At 40.2% G+C, this 7,891-nt stretch overlaps 1 long non-coding RNA gene across 1 annotated transcript in view; it reads right to left on the minus strand.

The window, feature by feature from the left end:
- Positions 1 to 1,252: 1,252 nt before the first annotated feature.
- LOC103900820 overlaps positions 1,253 to 7,891 on the minus strand; it is a 71,568-nt gene continuing 64,929 nt past the window's right edge. Inside the window, exon 3 of the long non-coding RNA XR_657690.2 lies at positions 1,253 to 2,621. This is a non-coding gene — a long non-coding RNA (uncharacterized LOC103900820). The remainder of the gene's footprint in view (positions 2,622 to 7,891) is intronic.

The following is a 7,891-nucleotide window of genomic DNA, read 5'->3' on the forward strand; positions in this document are numbered from 1 at the left end:
TATCAACCTTCCTGCAAGGGGCCCTGACTTCTAAGCAAGTTGAAAAATGCAATTAGTTTTGATACGAAACTGTTAAGTGTTTCAGGTCCCTGCAAAACTGTATTTTCCAGTTTCTCTTTGCACATCTGCCAAAAACAAAAGTGGATTTCCAGAAACCTTCAAGATTTTGACGCTCTGAAGAAAACACCACATATTGCTGGATTCATGATAAAAATACTGAGAGGTGACAACATTTGTGCTTGCAACTGCTGTCAGTATAAACACAACAGGCAACTCCAGGAGATTTTTGATCTTGTTGCAAAATGCAACTGCATGAGATATGTCTCATAAGCAGCTAAGTAGACACATTCATAGCAATATTCATATTGATAAACCTTGAAAGATGTTTTTACAGATCTACACAAAAACTTTTTTGAGACCCTTCCAGTACTGCCAAAACTTCAGCCAAATGTGACCAGTAAAAAAAGCAAACAGAGTCTCTGAAACTGGCTTTGCAAAGATAGTGTTGTACAATTTCCACACAGTGAGACCAACAGAAACAGATTTTCTAGAGCCCAGGACAGCTGAAAGGCTCGCCAAGATCACTGCAAGTTCCCCATTTTGCTGCCCTCAGAGCCCTTTACAGCACCTCTCAGCTCCTCACTGCCTTTCCTAGCACTCTCAGCTCCCACTAGCCCCTCTCAGCCGTCCTCCTGCTACCACTTCATGATTCATTTTCCTTAAATTGCTGAGAAGCTTGAGCCAGTTCTTGTCTCAAAGACTTTGAAAATGGCTGAGCATCCATATGCATATGATCAAGGGAAAAATTTTAACCACTCAAGGAGTTTGAACCCCGTGTGAAATCTCACCACAGAAAATTGCTATTACATTTAGTCACTACTGTAGTTCTTCACTCTACTTCCACAAATATTTTGGCATTGTAATTCAACAGGGTTTTGATTTACTTCTTTAGTTCACTTTATACTCATGTGTACATATGCATATGCATATTGCGTACACATTTATACATATGTGTATACAAAATTTGGGTATTCTATACTCAAGATTCCCTATATTTGGATATTCTTTACATTAGCTGCCTTCTACACTTCAAACACACTGATCACTTTGACCTAGAGGAACAAATCTGTTTTGTTTTGATTTGCTCTGCTCTGCTTTTTTTCTGGCATCATGGTACACAGAGCCTATAAAAAAGAATGGTGAGTCAATATTATCACATGGGTATTTTACAAAACAGTGGGGTTCACAATCAGTTTTAAATTAGGAAGTTAAATTCATCATCATTTATTTCTGTGTGAAAAGTCAGTTCACTGTGACTCATTTTTATCTCCTTATGTATAAACAAGTATTAACAAGTATTAACAGCATTAACAGTATTAACAAGTCTTGAGGTCCAGGAGCTCCTCACAAACATTTCCAACAGATGTTTTAGGCAGTTTAAGAAAAATCTGTTTACAACATATAATAAATGGAAAGTTCCTTTGCAGGCAGTGCATGAAAATATTATGCTTCAACTTCACACTGTCTGCAGATCATGTTGCCTTGAGAGCTTTTTCATTCACTAGGGCTACAGCATATTTCTTGTAAAAGCATGCACTGCTGTTATCACAGACATTTACTGAAGCTGAGGTGAGGGTTTCAAATTATGACCTTGACATCATGCTTGGCTCAAGATGCTAACACGTGCCTCTGTGAGATTACTGGTGCACTTACAAAGCACACTTTCGGTGTGCAGCACTCTTAACTAAGCTCTCTGCCCAGAAGCACACCAACATAGGGAGAAAGTTCACTTCAGACCATGGGAACATTTTGTTTTATTCATGTTGGGACATGGATGCCTTTTTTAGCATAACTTCAGCCAGCCTTCACACAGCACTCACAGGCATCAGGGAGAATTAACCTTTTGTAGACTGTAACACAAACTGTGTAGATGTCTTCCAAAGTATTAATTTGGCTCGCAGGCTGGAAAATGCCATTGTGTTTAAATCATTGGCACTGATCTCATACAATCTAGGTACATACTGTCAATTTGGGTTAATTCTTCTCCTGATTGATTTGTGCATTTCACCTTCACAGTATTTTGCCTACAACCATGCTGTTGAATATGAAATACCTCTTTTCTGGGTAGTCAGTCCAGTACACAAAGGCTTTCAGAGAAGGGAAAACAGAATCTTAAGAAATGAAGAGTGATTAACTCTGAGGACAGTTTTATATCTTAATATTTGTCTTGAAGGTTCACCTACTGAAATTATTTTCCACTTGAGTATTTGATTAGCACGCAACACTTTATGGAGGCACAGAACATAACTGTTCTTGTACATAAGGAAGAACCAATAGTAACATATCAGCTGACAAAATAATAATTGGAAAAAGACTGAAGTATTTTCCTTCTGCCAAAGAGCTCGGAGGAAAGGTAGCTGGGAACATACTGGACTCAAAATCAGGGTTAGAGCCATAATGTAAAATGAAGTCACTCAACTCCAAAGTAAAAAGTTAAAGATGCTTGGACCTTTGGGTATGTAGAAGCAGTCAATGTCCTTAAATATCCTTTGCCTTTCTTTGAAGTTGCAGATTCTCGGGTCTTCTAAAAGATCAGGCTCTAGTCCTCTGTAGTTAAGGATCTGAAAAGTGAGAACAGAAAACCTAGTGGATGTCTGGACAATTGGCATCAATCTCTATAGTAACCTTCTTGTTGTAAAATAGGGACACAGGAATCAAACTTGTAGGAGCCTCATGAATTCTCTAAGTGATAACACATAGTCAGATGGAAAATGCTATGTAATTGTGAATTGTTACTGGTAGCATTACACAGCTCAGAATGATACTTCAGCAATCCAGTGGCATTTAACAGCATGCCCTGAAAAGTATACCTATTGAAAGGATTCCTTCTATTTTAAAAATATCTCCGGTGCCTGCAAAACCAAACACCATGTTGGAATATGTTATGCACATCTCTGAGGACAACAGAAGGCTTGAGCTGTATGAAGTAAGACTGAACAAAGTAATTGTAAGAAAAAAAGAAACAACTAAACTTCAAAGACCCTCAAAACTTAATGAAGTTTTTTCAGGGGTGAAGGAGGGCAAGATCAGAAAGGGGAACATAAAAAAACATTTAAAAAAATATTAGCATTATATAATTTTATTCTCTCCGGTTTATGAAAAGATAGGAAGTTTCAAAGTACAAAGCCTTGAAAAAGGTTGTGTGTGAAGTCCTTATAAACAGCTGTAGTATTTATGAGAGATTGCACATGAAAGCCTTGTCCCATGAGATTTGCAACCAACTTTCTCAACTAAATTAATCCAGCCCTTGCATTTTTACTATTTTATCAATAGATGATACACTCAAAGCTTTCATCAATGTCTGAATGCATGAGCCAGGCTCTTGATGTTCAAGATTTTGCAAATTCATTCCACCAGGAGGAGAACTGGATGATGACTCAGGTATGGTTGCAATCTTATTTATTTGAAAAGAAGCTGTACAATGTACAATTTCCTTCAGGGTACTAGAAATCCAAAAATAGAAAGCAGTTTTGTTGTCCAGTCTTAAGTGTTTTTCTGGCTGGTATCACGCCCAAAACTTTCAGCTTTTACTCGCTGGCTTCTCTTTCTCTGTGCACTTTTGTGGTGTTTCTGCATCTTTTGACCGTGCTTGTGCCTCCCAGACACACCCAAACACACACACACAAATATGTACATATAGGTACCTCCACATAAGCTTCCTCTGACAATGCCAAATGTATGCATTCAGACCCAAAACCTTGCAGCTGCCCAGGTGACTTCCCTCCCCAGCCTCCTCACAATCTGTGTGCAAGGCAGTTGCTTCGGCTGCTGCAGCCATTTATTTCAGGAAGGAGCTTGGTTTTCCTTTCACCTGGGTTCAGAAGCAGGATAAAGTACTGTAAGGTGCCACAGAGATGTTTTAGAAGTGGGGTGGGAATATGAGGAAAGTGAGACAAAGGCATATCTGGGCAATGCTTGCTACAGCACAGCAAGGTGCAAGGGAGGGGATGCAGACAGGGCCCTGTCCTGCTCTACACACCAGCTGGGCTTGCCTTGCAAGCAACACAGATGTGCACACAAGTAGGTGACACGCATATCTAAGGCACACAAGTTCATCTAAGTTTTTTTCTACTGATTATGAATTACTTACACAGCTCTCTGGAAGAAAATTCTGGTGCCTGCTTTGCTGTTTTATATGCAAAGCGTGTTTATCATGCATGTGTCTCATTTGCAGCTTAAGTCTTATTGTGCCACCTCTACTTCCTCTTGTTGTTCTGTACATTATTGGAGTGTGTGGTGTGCATGCTTTATTGGGTATATAAACCCGGTGCAATCAGATGGTAGAACCTGTAAACACAGGATAAGAACAGTTTGCATGAAGCTGCCATAGCAGATACCTGTTGGAAATCAATAAGGCTCCTAGACAGCTCTTATTACATGCTTTGAGCTATTCTTATTTTGAACATCATTAAGGTGCTTGTCTGACCAATGAAGCAACTCCAAATCCAGGCAAGCTCCTGAGTGTGACTAATAGTTATGCAGGACTGCTGTTTATTAACAAAACTTTGTTACAGCAACTAGTTGAACTGAAGGAGCACTTTATAGCCAGATATATTGCACTGGATTTCTTGTATCTAATCTTACCTTTAATGCTACTGACTGTTAGTTAAGCTTAACATTGCTCATAAAGCTATGTAGTTTCTTCTCAAAACATTAAAAAAAAAGATGAGGTATTATCTGGCTTGTCTAAGAAAGCAACACAACTGCCATAACCTGAGCAACAAACTACGTAGAACATATCTGAAGGGAAGAATCAAAATCCACACAGTACAGCCGGTTTGTTTAAAAAAAAAAAAAAAAAAAGTAAAATGACCTCACTGTATTACTATTCTCATTCTGTGATACAGCCTTAGTTTTATTAATACAGCAGAAGCTGGTTAGCAAAGACAAAAGAAAAATACCTTAACACTGACACGCTTAACAGGATATATTTCCTAAGGGAGGTGAGGTAAATAGGATATAGCCCCTCCATTGGCACCTTCTTATTCCCATGCGTGTTGCAAATCTTCTGCAGGACAGGACAGGAGGGAAGCTGATTTGCTGCAAAACCCCTGTCACCACTGCAGTTGCATTCCCATTGCTCCCAGCCTTGGCCACATACCCTCGGCTGCCAGGGCACCACACAATGTGTGTTATACAGCCCTCTGAACTGCATTAAAAATCCTACCCAAGAGGCAGGACAGCAGACAAATTAATGCAAAGACTGATTTCTGATGTGCAGTCCCACGAATGCCTATTAGTTGCAATGTTCGTATTACTATATAGCATCAAAAATGGTTAAAGCTGGCCAGTAATGCAATCCTCACAAATCAAAGAAGTAACCATATTTAGCAATGAGAAAACCAAGCTGCATCTGGTGACTCTTTACCTGTGCTGCTCTAGAGAGCTGGAACTTATCAGTGCAGTCTTATTTCATCTGTTATGAATTCTTCAGATTCATTATTTTACTTCTATTACCTCAGCATCAACTGAGGTAACTGCCCTGACATCACAAACCACACATTCAGAAAAAACTGTTTTTATTTAATGTATTTATTGCTACCTTCGGGAGTTGGAAATTTTCACATTACTACCCATGAGTGACTACTAATCAGACAATTTTAACACCTACACAAAATATTGATTACCTCCCTTGAGTTTATTCTTTCCCCCTGCTGATCTTTCCAGCACTGACTGTACTTATTATACTCTAACAGATCTCCCCAGAGGTTGCTTCCACTCCATCAAGCTATCCTAGTCAATAGAGCAAACATCTTTTGCAAACCCAGACACACCCAGACCTTAGGAGGAATTGGTCTGTGACACAAAATGACATGCATTTTAAAGACGAGAAAAGGAGCGAGGTGAGGCAAGGTGTGGAGAGAGGAGAAGGCTCTGCTAGCTCTTTCACAGCCCTCCTTCTTTCTCTTTCTAAACGGAACCAGAAATCTTAAAGTACACGGAGAACACAAATTATTCCATTCCCTTGAAGGTGATCATATATTGGTAATGGTAGAGGTTATGCACTGAGGTCTGTGGGGGCGTGGCAACATGCCATCGTTCACCTGGAGGATGACTCCCATTCCCTAGCATCAGACATCAACCCTGTACCTGAAAGGACCACCTGCCGAGGAGCCAGCAATGCTTATTGAACACAGTGCGTCCACCAATGCTTCAGACAGAAACACACTCACAGAGGGCAGGACCGCTTGGTTCTTTCTTGGTATTGATATGAAGAAAGGTACCACAACACTTTTGGCAAGTGTCCATGCATTTCTCTTGCAAATGGTGCGTGGCACCTCGCTGTGTTGTAGGATGAGTGGTCAGTGACATTAGTTTACTCTTCGTTCCTCTCTGGAATAAATCAACCAGCTTTTTTCTGATATGAAGTCCACATGTCGCTGTGAAATGTTACCAGGACAGTCACCAACTTAAGTGGATACCTTTCGTGTTTTACAAAGATGAGGTATGAGGAAAGCAGTGAAGGAAGACAGCCTAGTCAGCACACTAGACAGTAGGGACAGATAATGAACACAGGCCAGAAAAACCATGAATACAAGGTGTTTTCAGCTTCAGCAAAAATATAAAAATGAGGAAGCAGAATGCAGCTGAAGCAGTATCCCCCAGTCATCCCAGGAGATTTTTGGAAAGGTCCGTGGGACTCCATGCAGGCATCATGTCTGAGCTACATGCAGTTTTATTAATGCATGCGGTGCATTCCCCTTCTCCCACTGTGTATATCCTCCTTAAGGGACAAATACCACTGACTGGCCATTAAGAAAAAATGAGTTTTCCTGCAAGGCAAGTGGAATGTTATAGCTTTAGGTTTGTCAGTCGTTTGATGCCATGGCTTACATAATGCTTCAGTACATTTACCAGGGCTATAGCCCCCCCCTGGATAATGTGGGAATGGTAAAAACAAGAGAGAACCTTCAATGGGCAAATGCAGTCAAAATAAAACCTCAGAATCTGGGTTTTCATCATGCTTTACCTATTCACTTTTGTACCCACAAATAACTACGATGTAATTCCTATAATTTAAATGTCTGAGTACTTTGCCTGCAGGCACAATCACATATTTAGATGTCTAGCTGATGTCAAGCTCCTACAGTTCCTGATGCCTGCATTTGCTGCTGTAAAAATAGAGATCATTGTTTAAAATCTGCCTTTTAAAGTGTGTCTCCTCAATGAAAGGTAACATCTGTTCATAGCATGTGCCACTGTCAGACAAATAGGGAGGTCATGGACAGATCTGCACCCATTTCTGCAGATTAAGACAGAATACAAACCCTTGAAAGACTATACTGCTTCCACAATTACTTTTTTCTTTCTTTCGCTGGTAAAAACAGTTTTAGCCACAGACTGTCTGTATCTCAAAGGATTTGAGACAGTATTTGAAGGAGATCTGAAGCAGGAAAAGACATAGTCTTTCGCTGTGTAGCCTATGCCCAGGGCTCACTGGAGCTGTGAAACAGTTCACTGAACATTTCCCTCTTCTCCTTCTAAATAAATATTAATTGGCCCAACAGTTCACAAAATATATTTTAATTGAACAACAGCTAAGCAAGAGCATAGGACTTGGACTCAATGATCCTCTTGGGTCCCTTCCAAATCAGGATATTCTAAGAGCTCAATGAACAGAAAACTGTGCTATTATGTCAGGGACAGGTCATGAGCAACCCTTTAGAGAGAGACTTGCTTAATTTTTAAATCATAGAATCATTGAGGTTGGAAAAGACCTCTAAGATCATCGAGTCCAACCATCAACCCAACACCACCACCCACTAAACCATGTCCCTAAGTGCCTCATCTACTCGTCTTTTAAATACCTCCAGGGATGGGGACTCAACCA

The sequence above is a fragment of the Aptenodytes forsteri genome, unplaced genomic scaffold (genome assembly GCF_000699145.1).
Source record: "Aptenodytes forsteri isolate BGI_AS27 unplaced genomic scaffold, ASM69914v1 Scaffold220, whole genome shotgun sequence".
Taxonomy (NCBI): domain Eukaryota; kingdom Metazoa; phylum Chordata; class Aves; order Sphenisciformes; family Spheniscidae; genus Aptenodytes; species Aptenodytes forsteri.